This window comes from Coptis chinensis, chromosome 3 (genome assembly GCF_015680905.1).
Source record: "Coptis chinensis isolate HL-2020 chromosome 3, ASM1568090v1, whole genome shotgun sequence".
NCBI classification, from domain to species: Eukaryota; Viridiplantae; Streptophyta; class Magnoliopsida; order Ranunculales; family Ranunculaceae; genus Coptis; species Coptis chinensis.
In genome coordinates, this window is record NC_141458.1 from 87,982,063 (window position 1) to 87,993,581 (window position 11,519).

Sequence of the window (11,519 nt, forward strand, 5' to 3'; positions counted from 1 at the left end):
GTATTGATAAAGAGGAGTACGTCACGTTTTCAAAGGGGGAAGGCTGGTATCGCTGTCTCTCTCATTCTCTTCGTACAAACACGCCCGCACTCAGTTCAAGAGTCTTTGAAGCGCACACGCGCTCCGAGTACTATATCTCGCAATTTTTTGCCTTTCCATCAAGTGAGTTTTTCTTCTCTTTATAATAACTGATGTTGTTCCAAAATCCGATGACTTCGATAATACGTCTGTTTTCTCTGTTGGTATGACCTCTGTCAAATTGGAGGGTGTTGCCAATTACCTTCAATGGGTAGAGGCAGTTATTGTTTATCTTACTGGAAAAGGTAAGGAAAATCATCTGACAGATCCCCCAGATGATAAAGGAAAGACAACCTGGACGAAAGATAACGCATTGGTTAAGAATTTTCTGTGGAATACTATGGAGAAGGATGTTTGTAATACTGTGCGGTTTTTCAAAACATCTAAGGAGATTTGGGAGTATCTACAAGAATCATACTCTCAATCTCAGAATACTTCTCGCATCTTTCAGTTGTATGAGAACATTTTTGATCTCACTCAAGGCGATATGTCTATCTCTGAGTATTATAATTCTCTTCGTAGTAAGTGGGAAGAACTGAATATTTATCACCCACTTACTACAGACATAAATCAGTTGAAGAAACAAAGAGAGGAATTTCGAGTCTCAAAATTTCTATCTAGGCTACGTCTCGAGTTTGCTAATGTGAAAGCCCAAGTTCAAGCTGAATCTAAGCTCTCTACTCTGTCTGAAGCCTATTCTCGTCTTTCTCGTATTACTGCACCTCCTCCAAGGCATAATGACAGTGCGGCTTTATTGATCCCACAAAGTAGCAATAACAACCCCTTCTCTGGTCGTGGTAATGGAGGTAGAGGGGGTAGAGCCGGTCGTGGACGTGGAGGTGGTCGTAACCAAGGGAGTGGCCGTGGTCGTGGTATTGGCGGTTTTGATCCTTGTGAGCATTGTGGGCGCACAAATCATAGTTCTGATTTTTGTTGGGATATAACAGGCGCCCGCTTTTGCACAAAGCCAACAATGCCACAGTAGTTGATCAGAAAGTGACCGATTTTCAACAAGTTCAAGAAGACCTTGCAGCCCTGATGAAGTCGATCCAAGCTATTCCAGTCAGTTCATCGAGTTCATCCAACCAACCCACTGTAACCCTAGCCAATTTAGGTAAAACATGTCTTCATACAAGTGGTAACAACTCTTGGGTCATTGACTCAGGAGCTTCTGATCATATAACAGGTAATCCTCAGTTGTTTTCTAATCTTGAGTATACTTACACACCATCATATGTCACATTAGCAAATGGGGCTAAGGCTAGTATTCTTGGTAGGGGTACTATTCAGTTAACTCGTAATATATCACTTGTCTTTGTCTTGCTTATTCAAAATTTCCCCTTTAATCTACTATCTATTCATCGTCTCATCCAATCTTTTCACTGTAATGTCATGTTTTCTTCCACTCATGTTGTGTTTCAGGATCTACAGACAAAGACACTAGTTGGTGGGGGGTATGAGCACAGGGGTATATATTACTTTCAAGATGGTTATGGGCACTCTCACCAGAAGTAGGCTCTCATAGTCTCAGTCTCTCTTGTTCAGTGGCATAGACGTCTTGGTCATCTTCCTCTGGCTAGTTTGCAAAGTTTAGTTTCCAGTATTTCTTCTAGTATTCAATTTTTAAGTTGTGAGGTTTGTGAGTTAGCTAAACATCGTCGTGCTACTTACAAAAATAGGTTAAATAAGTGTTCTAGTGCTCCTTTTCAGTTAGTTCATTCAGATGTCTGGGGTCCTTGTAGAACCATTGGCCTTTTTGGAGCCAAGTATTTTATTATATTTATAGATGATTTTTCTCATGTTTCTTGGGTATATATTATGGAAAATCGTGCTCAAGTATTCTCTGTTTTCAAAAATTCTATGCTGAGATTACTAATCGATTCTGCACACATGCATATTTTTCGAACTGATAATGCCAAAGACTATACCTCTGCAATATTCAAGTGTTTTTTAGATGACCATGACATTACACATCAAACCTCCTGTGTGGATACACCTTAACAAAATGGGGTTGCTAAGAGAAAGAACATACCCATTCTTGAAGTCGCCTGATGCTTAATGTTTCAAACAAATCTTCCAAAGTTTTATTGGGTAGAGGCAGTCCTTACTGCCACATACTTCATTAATCGTATGCCCTTTTCAATATTAGGCGGAAAAACACCACGCTCTGTTCTTTTTCCTGGTCAACCTTCTTTCCATCTTCCCCCTCGTATTTTTGGTTGTATCTGCTTTGTTCATAATCTTCAACCGAGTCGTGATAAGTTGGACTCTCGTGCTATTAAGTGTGTTTTCCTTGGGTATTCACGCATTACGAGAAGGGTACAAGTGTTATAGTCCTCATCTGCACAAATCATTTGTCTGTGCTGATGTTACTTTTTTTTGAAGATGTCCCGTTTTACTCTTCAGAAGGGAAGATGTCCTCTGAACCTTTTGAGGATTGTGTTCTGCCATCTGGTGTTGCTGAATATGATCTTAGTATTAATGAGGGAGCTAATAATCAGGTTACTACTACTGATGTTGGAGCTCCAGAAGACGGAGCGCGTGTGCGCCCTACCAATGGCCTTACAGAAGCGCACGAGCCCCTTGATGTCCGACCTCCAGTAGATGGAGGGCGTGCGCACCCAACATATGGCCTTACAGAAGCGCGCACGCTCCCCCTTGATGTTCGACTTCCAGTAGATGGAGGGCGTGTGCACCCAACAGATGGCCTTACAAGAGTGCGCGCGCACCCCTTACCTACAGCTGCTATTCGAGAGTTTGAGGTCAAAAGTTCAACTGCTCCACTACCCTCACCTCTTCCGACTGTGTGTGTGGATCCTATTGCCATTTCGTCTGACCTCGATGTTCCTATTGCCCTACGGAAACTTGAACATCCACCTGCCAGTATGCGTGTTCCTAGTAAGTATGCCTAGTATTTTATTTCTCAGTATATTTCCATTGCTCATTTACCACCATCTGTCAAGTCTTTTGCTACGTCCTTGTTGTCTGTCTCTGTCCCTTCTAACTACAGGGACGCTCTATCCCATCCTGACTGGAAGCAAGCAATGGAGGAGGAGTTGAGTGCCTTGTATTCTAATGACACTTGGGTCCTTACAGATCTTTCTTCTGGGAAGAAAGAGGTTGCTTGTAAGTGGGTTTTCACTATTAAGCATAATCCGGATGGTACTATTTCTCGTTTAAAGGCTCGCCTGGTAGCAAAAGGCTTTACCCAGACTTATGGTATTGATTACTCTGAGACGTTTTCTGCGGTTGCAAAGTTAGCCCTCGTATGGCGTATTGTTATTTCTTCTTGCTGTTCATCATCACTGGCCTCTGTTTCAGTTAGATGTGAAGAATGCCTTTTTACATGGAGATCTCTTGGAGGAAATCTATATGGTACAACCTCCTGGTTTTTTTGCTCAAGGGGGGAAAGTCTGTCGATTAAAGAAGTCTCTTTATGGGCTCAAGCAGTCTCCTAGAGCTTGGTTTGCGAGTTTAGCCAGGTTTTGATGGCTAATGGAATGACTAGGTGTGAATATGATCATTCCGTGTTTTACCGAAAGACCCAGCAAGGGATTATTGTCTTAGTTGTGTATGTTGATGATATCATACAGGGTCTGACAAACAGGGTATTGATCGACTTAAAGTCAATCTCTCAAGACAGCCTGCACCAAAGATCTAGGGAGAATCAAGTATTTCCTAGGCATTGAAGTTACAAGGTTCCCTGGTGAAATTCATCTCTCACAGAGAAAGTATGTATTAGACCTACTCAGTGAGACAGGTAATTTAGGAGCTCGCCCAGTAGAGACTCCTATGGATTCGAATGACAAACTCTAGTAAGATGTTGGAAAGTTGTATGCTGATATTGAGGGATACCGTAGACTGGTGGGAAAGCTGATCTATGCTACTATCACTCGCCTAGATATCTCATTTGTAGTTAGTGTAGTATCTCAGTATATGCATGCACCATGGATTCCTCACTATCAGGCAGTTATTCGGATTTTGCGGTATTTGAAAGGTTCTCCTGGTCATGGATTGGTATATCGTTCTAATGGAAATTTTGATGTTGTTGGATATTCAGATGCTGATTATGCAGGATCAGTTTCAGATAGAAGATCCACCACTGGGTATTGTACCTTCCTTTGTGGAAATTTGGTGACATGGAAGAGTAAAAAGCAAATAGTTGTGTCAAAGTCTAGTGCAGAGGCTGAGTATAGAGCTATGACTCAAGGGACTGGTGAGTTAATGTGGATTCGTAATCTGCTACATGAGTTAGGGTTCCAGGTACAGCTACCGATCCCTCTTCATTGTGACAATCAGGCAGCCATTCATATTGCTTCTAATCCAGTATTTCATGAGTGAACTAAGCACATAGAAGTAGATTGTCATTATGTCAGACATAAGGTTGAAACAAAGGAGATAAATACTCTTTATGTGGCATCTCGAGATCAGTTAGTTGATATCTTCACCAAACCAATGATTCGTCCAGTTTTTAATTATATTGGTAACAAGCTGGGCATGAGTGATATCTATGCTCCAGCTTGAAGGGGGGGTGTTGAAGTATGTAGAGTTGGTCTCACACATTCTATAAGTGTGAGACCGTATCTTATTTAAGTAGTTGCTATTTCGGTGAAGTCTATCACCCCAGTATAAATATATGAATTGTAGGTTAGAGTAAAATATACTCTAAACCCTACCTTCTTCTTGTTCCCCCATCCTTTCTTCTTCTCCACTACATCTCTATAATCTTACCAGCTAACCACTATATGTATCTCCTAGCATAATTTAACACATATCTGCTTACTGGCAGGTGAATATAGGAGCTAAAACTAGGAGCTGCAATTATCGTTGACATATTTGACAACGTTGCATAGGTTGAAAAGGTTAACTCTCATAGATTACAAACCGGAAGCATTGCTTCTAATGTCATGTTGGTGGATAAAATTCTTGAGACAAGAACTTCAAATAATATCCGGACAGTATGTTCCTGAAATGTGGTCAAGAATTAGGAATATGGCCAGTGTACTGACTACGAATATTCGATAATATTTATATGTTGGTAAATAGATGGAGATTTACAAATAAATCAACACAAATGCTCCCTCTCTAATAGCTAATCCAAACTAGATGATCTCCTTTAGTGATTACACAAACAAAACTAGTCAACACTAATTCCGTAATTACCTGTCAAATCTCAGTTCTCATATGAACTCACGTGATCTGTGATACTAGACTTCTAAGATATTTTAACATGCTCATGCACTTGTATCAAACCATAGACATACATTACTACAATTCAACCACAATGAAACTGAAACAAGATACTGATTCAAGTATAAAACCATATCTATGCAATTTGGGTGTTTTTCTTTCCATCCAAAGTGAATGTAAACTAGAAAATAGGGATAGAAGGAAATTGATATGGACAAAGTTAAAATGTAAACAAACACAAACTTAGCAATAAGAAACAAACCACTTTGTAATGGTTTTCATTTTAGATAGAAAAGAGAAAGACATTGCTAGCTTACCTTTGTAAATAATAAGAAGGCTAAGAGACTGAGTTTTGACTCTCACAAATTGTTGAGAGTGTTCTTGTTTCATATATAAGCAAGGTTGTTATAGATTTAAAAGTATATTTCCTAGAATATGGGAGGAGATCAATACAACTAGCTAGCAAACCAAGAGTTATGAATAATAGGAATCTATCACGTTATTACTCCCCTTCAAGGTGGAGTGTGAATGTGAAGAACTCCCAGCTTGAAAATCAAAATTTGAAAAACATCTTTTCCCAATGGTTTATTGAAGACATAAGCCAATTGAGAAGATGAAGAAACAAATTGTGGAAGAAGAAGCTTGGACATGATCTTCTCACGAACAAAATGACAATCAATCTCTATATGCTTAGTCTGTTCATGAAAAACTGGATTATTAGCAATATGTAAAGCAGCTTGATTGTGACAATAGAAGAGATAGGGAGAATTACTTAGAATACCAAAATCTTGAAATAAAAAATGCATCCATTGTAATTCAGAAGCTAAAGTAGCCATGGCCTTATATTCAGCTTCAAGACCTTGTAACAGTGTTTTGTTTCTTTGTTTTCCAAGAGATCAAATTAGATCCCAAGAAAATACAGTAACCAGTCATCGAGCGGCGCGTTTGAGGACAACCAGCCCGTCAGAATCACAAAAACCACGCACATCCAATGTGCTAGAAGATGAGTAAAAAATGCCTTTACCAATAATGGAACCCTTCAAATAACGAACCAAACGATGAGCAGCATCTAAGTGAGCACTTCGTGGAGAATGCATAAATTGGCTTAAGACATGAAATGCATAGTTAATATCTGGTCTTGTCACTGTGAGATAGATAAGGTGACCCACCAAATGCTGATAAGAGGTAGGGTCTGTTAACAAAGTACTATCAGCAGGAGATAAACGAAGATGTTGCTCTATGGGAAAAGGAGAGATACAACCACCAATAAGACCAGTATCATGTAGAATATCAAGAACATATTTCTATTGTGATAAAATAATGCCTCTTTTAGAGGGAGCCACTTCAATCCCCAAGAAGTATCTAAGCTTGCCAAGGTCTTTGATAGAAAATTTGGATGCTAAAAATTGCTTGACACACATAATAGCCATATCATTGTTGCCTGAAACAATAATATCATCGACATATATCAAGACAAATGTCATAGAAGTACCTTCCCTTAGAATGAATAAAGAGTAATCTGCTTTATACTGAGAGAAGTCAGCACTCAAAAGAACAGAAGAAAGTTTAGCAAACCACTGTCGCGAGGCTTGTTTTAAACCATAAATAGACTTATGAAGATGACAAACTTGCCTCTCCCCCTGTCGAGCAAATCCTGGAGGAAGAGTCATATAAATCTCTTCATTTAAATCACCTTGTAAAAAAACATTATTAATATCCATTTGGTGGAGAGACCACCCTTTGATAGCAGCAAGAGAAATAAGAGTACGAACAATCACAAGCTTGGCGAATGGAGCAAAAGTATCATGGTAGTCTAGACCTTTAACTTGGGTAAAACCCTTAACAACTAAGCGTGCTCTGTAACGTTTGATAGTGCCATCAAATTTGTACTTGATTGTGAACACACATTTGCACTTAATAGGTTTCTTGTGAGAAGGAAGAGATACAAGACTCCATGTATGGTTATGTTCAAGTTCCATAATTTCTTTCTCCATAGCTTCCTGCCAATGGGGCACTTTTACCGCCTCAGAAAATGTCTGAGGCATCTCTATAGAAGTAATGGTAGAAAGAAAACATCTATGTGCTGGAGAGAAATTAGAATATGTAATATAATGATGGAGAGGGTAGGGTGTACCTGACAACGCAGAAGGTGATGTAGAAGTGGAACATCCATGAGTAACAGTAGAAGCTTTGGGCCAAACATAACCTTCAATGAGAGGCTTTGGAGGTGGGTGACGGTTTCTCTGAGGCTTGGAAAGGACTGGTGCGCCAGTTAATTGAGTGGCAGGAAGTGAATCAATATTGGAAGAAACGGGCAACAACATGGCTATCGGGTATAACCTGTGGAGGATGGGAGGAATGAGATATGGAACTTGGAGTAGTCGGAGAAACAATTGGATCAGAGTTTACGCATGGGCTGTGAGTGTGATCAACCTGAGAAGATGGACGACTGGAAGGTACGATGCTATGTTCATTCATAATGGATTCACTAGTATCAAAATTAGCTAAAAATGGTATAACATAAGAAGAAGTAGACTGGAGTTTAGACAGATCTTTAAAAGGAAAAAATAACATCACGTGATCTTTAAAAAATAACATCACGAGAAGTGTATACAATTTGAGTTGCAAGATCATAAACTCGGTACCCTTTTTGTGCATAAGGATAACCAATAAAAATACCAGGTTTAGCACGTTGATCAAATTTGTGTTTAATATTAGCATTATGGGCATAACATAAACTGCCAAAAACACGTAAATGACTGTAAATCGGTGGTTATGTAAGTAAGATTTCATATGGGAATTTACTCGATAGAAGAGGGGTAGGCATTTTATTTATAAGGTAAACTGTTGTGACAACACATTCACCCCAAAAAGTTAAAGGTAAGTGAGCTTGAAAGCGTAATGCCCGAGCTACTTCTAAAATATGATGGTGTTTGCGCTCTATAACACCATTTTGTTGGGGGAGTCCCAACACAACTTCTTTGATGAATAATGTCATTTAAAGAAAAGAAAGATTGCATATCCTTAGACAAAAATTCTGAACCATTATCTGATTGAACTTTTTGAATTGCTTTAAAAAATGGTGTGCCATGGCTATGAAGAAGAGAATGAACTTTGGATGAAAATTGTGTTTAGACCATGGCAAAAAAAGATTTCAACAAGCTTTGAGTTTGAGATTTAATATGCATAAGATAAATCCAAGTGCACCTAGTATAATCATCCACAATAGTTAAAAAATAACGAGAACCATTTAAAAAATGTTGTGAAAAAGGACCTCAAATATCGCAATGTATTAACTCAAAAGCATGCAATGTAGTACTGGAACTAGAAGGAAACGGTAAACGTGTTTGTTTCAATTGAGGACAAACATCACAAACATGATTATTCGAACATGAAATGATAAGAAACTGCTTAACTATGCCACTACTAAAAAAGTAATATGGCCTAAACGCCAATGCCAAAGATCAAGAGTAGGAGGCGCAACAACTACTAGAGCCACTGGTGACGCGTTGTAAAAATAAAGACCATCATGGATGCTCCCCTGTCCAATCACCTTCCTCATTGATAGGTCCTAAAATGAACGAGAGTTAGACAAAAAAGTGACAGCGCAATTTTCAGTTTTGGTGAGTTGATTGATAGATAATATAACACCCCGTATATTTTTTATATTTTCCTAGTACAATAATAATAATAATAATAATAATAATAATAATAATAAAAAAAAAGGATAACGATCAGTGACGATAGGAAACATAAAGAGGATAAACCCTCTTCCCTATTTTTGGGGTTTTTTTTTTAAAAAACACGTAGAGGAGTTTACACGGAGAGTTTCACTACTAAAAAAAGGGCTTTTTATGACGGCTATTTTTTTTCTACCTTGACGGCCTTCCGCATAAGCCGTCATTATTTCTATATCACCATTAATTTATGACGTTTGTCAAATTTTGACGGTTATAGGGTAGCCGTCATAAATATCTTTGACATTTTTTATCAATGTGTCAAGTTTGTAACTAATAATTGTATATTTACCGTTCACTTTATGACGCATGATGTTAATGTTGACTGTTATAGACTAGACGTCATAAATATCTATGACGTTTCTTTTATCAATGTGTCAAGTTTAGTGTCTAATTTATGAGTTCTTTTTCACAAACGTCAAGTAAAAAATTGTCTAACTTTTTCCTTCTAGCAAAACAGGTGTAAATTAATTTTCTAACAATTTAGGAGCAATTAAAAATGAAGAACGGGTTGACTAGTCAAAATAAGTAGGTATTATGACCTATTATGATGCCTGCTTTTTTTCTATCTTAACGACTTTCTTGGAAATTGTCAAAATAAGTAGCTTAAACATTTTTTTTATGATGGCTTGCCCAATTTATGACAATAGTAATACCCGCGCCAAGAAATATTATGACCTTTCTACCATAGCCGATAATTCGTAGAGTGTCTAAACCGTCAAGAAGCCAAGTGGTCAATAAAAATACGCAATAAGTGAAAACGTAGGGCATCCTGCTGGCCCAGTCTCTATAATTGAAGTGTCAAGACTCGAGAGTGAAGACCAGACAAAATAGGAAATATAATAGAGTAAAAGACCAAATAGAAAAAAGAAAAAAAAAAATCAGTTGTAGTCCTCTCTTCTTATTCGAAAACTAGGGCACTTTCCCAAATCCATGAACAACAAAGGGAACCGTCGTTGAGACCTTGTATTCAACACTAAAATTTCTGAATCCATCCACACACTCCAGCCGCCACTCAAAACTCCTAATCTCAAACCTACCACTCGTCGGAACTATCCCTCCAATCGAAAAGGTATTTATTTTTGTAGTTCTTATCTAAAGTTAGTGATTTTGAGTGCAATACAGAATTAGGTCTTTTGGTTTACGAATTTCCAAGTTGGGAATGCATGCCTAAAGTTTTTCTTATAGTTGTTTAATTTCATGAAAAGTTCATTTTTTTTATTGAGATTTGGTATGTCAATTTCTTCAAAATGGAGATGGTTTTTTATAAAGTTTTTTTATTTGACTAAAATGGAGATGGTTTAATCTAGGTTACCGCTACTTTCAGTACATTCTTCTTCATCTTAACTATCAATGGTACGATTTTTTTTGTCAGTAGATGCCATTCCTCACAGAACAAGGTTCTTGTTTTAGTATAAGGTTTGAGATGTTTCACTCTCCATACATTGTTCTCTAGTGATTTATTTTTTTTTTTTATTCCTTGTGGTTTATTGCCTCACTTTTATGCAGAATCTTAAAGGTTGATTTTCCAATGGCTATTGGTCTGTCGTGATAGGATTTGTTGGTGTTCATCAATCTGAATTTCAAGCACATCGATAAATCCTTGTGGGAATTCCAAAAACACTAATTTAAGGATTTCCTGACAGAAGAAAGAAAGCTATGACCCCCCTAAGTTTGCATAATTCGTCACAGTGGTTGATATTAATATTTACTAATTTATGCTATTTATTTTTCGTGGAGACTGTACCTTAGCTTTCCTATTTCCTCCTATTCTGCTTTCTCCAGTCCAGGATGAAGGTCTGTTTGCTTACAGATAATTAGTTGATTCCATCTTTTCTGATTCTTTGAAGGTTCAGGTGATGGCAGTGCATTCGTTCTGGCAAGGAAGTATGATGATTGCTTTGGATTCTTGGTAACATTCTTGTTTCTCAGGAAATCATGATTGTGATATATTTATCTAGTGAATTTGAAGGATTGAGGCGAACATCATTAGGGATGGAGAATAAATTAATAAACAATACCCCACTCCCCCCCCATCCCAGTGGTAACACGATGAATATCCTTGAAACATCCAGGTTCAGGTTAGTCACGACGTTTGCAAGATAAAGATATAAAAGGAAAAGAAGAATACAATATACAACAAGAATTAAGGTGTTACTGCTTAATAGCTCGATTCACATTTTGCATGACTTGTAACTTGAAGTAAGATTCATGTCTATGCACCTTTGGCTACGTGTGTTATGAGCGGGTCTTACGACTTGATAAGTATGTCTGTGGTCTTGCATGTTGAAATATGATGATTAATAACTTCACTTCTAATGTTTCATTAATATGTTGTAAGTTTGTATCTATCATTTATGTCTTGTGTCCTTGCCGTGTCTTCTTATTAAGATTTGTCTATGTTGCGGAGTCCTCGACTGTGTCCATGCTTCATGACCGTCTCTAGATTTTTATTTTTATTTTTCCTTTTTCATTTATTTTTATTTTTCTTTTCTTTTAATTTTTTTTTAAAAT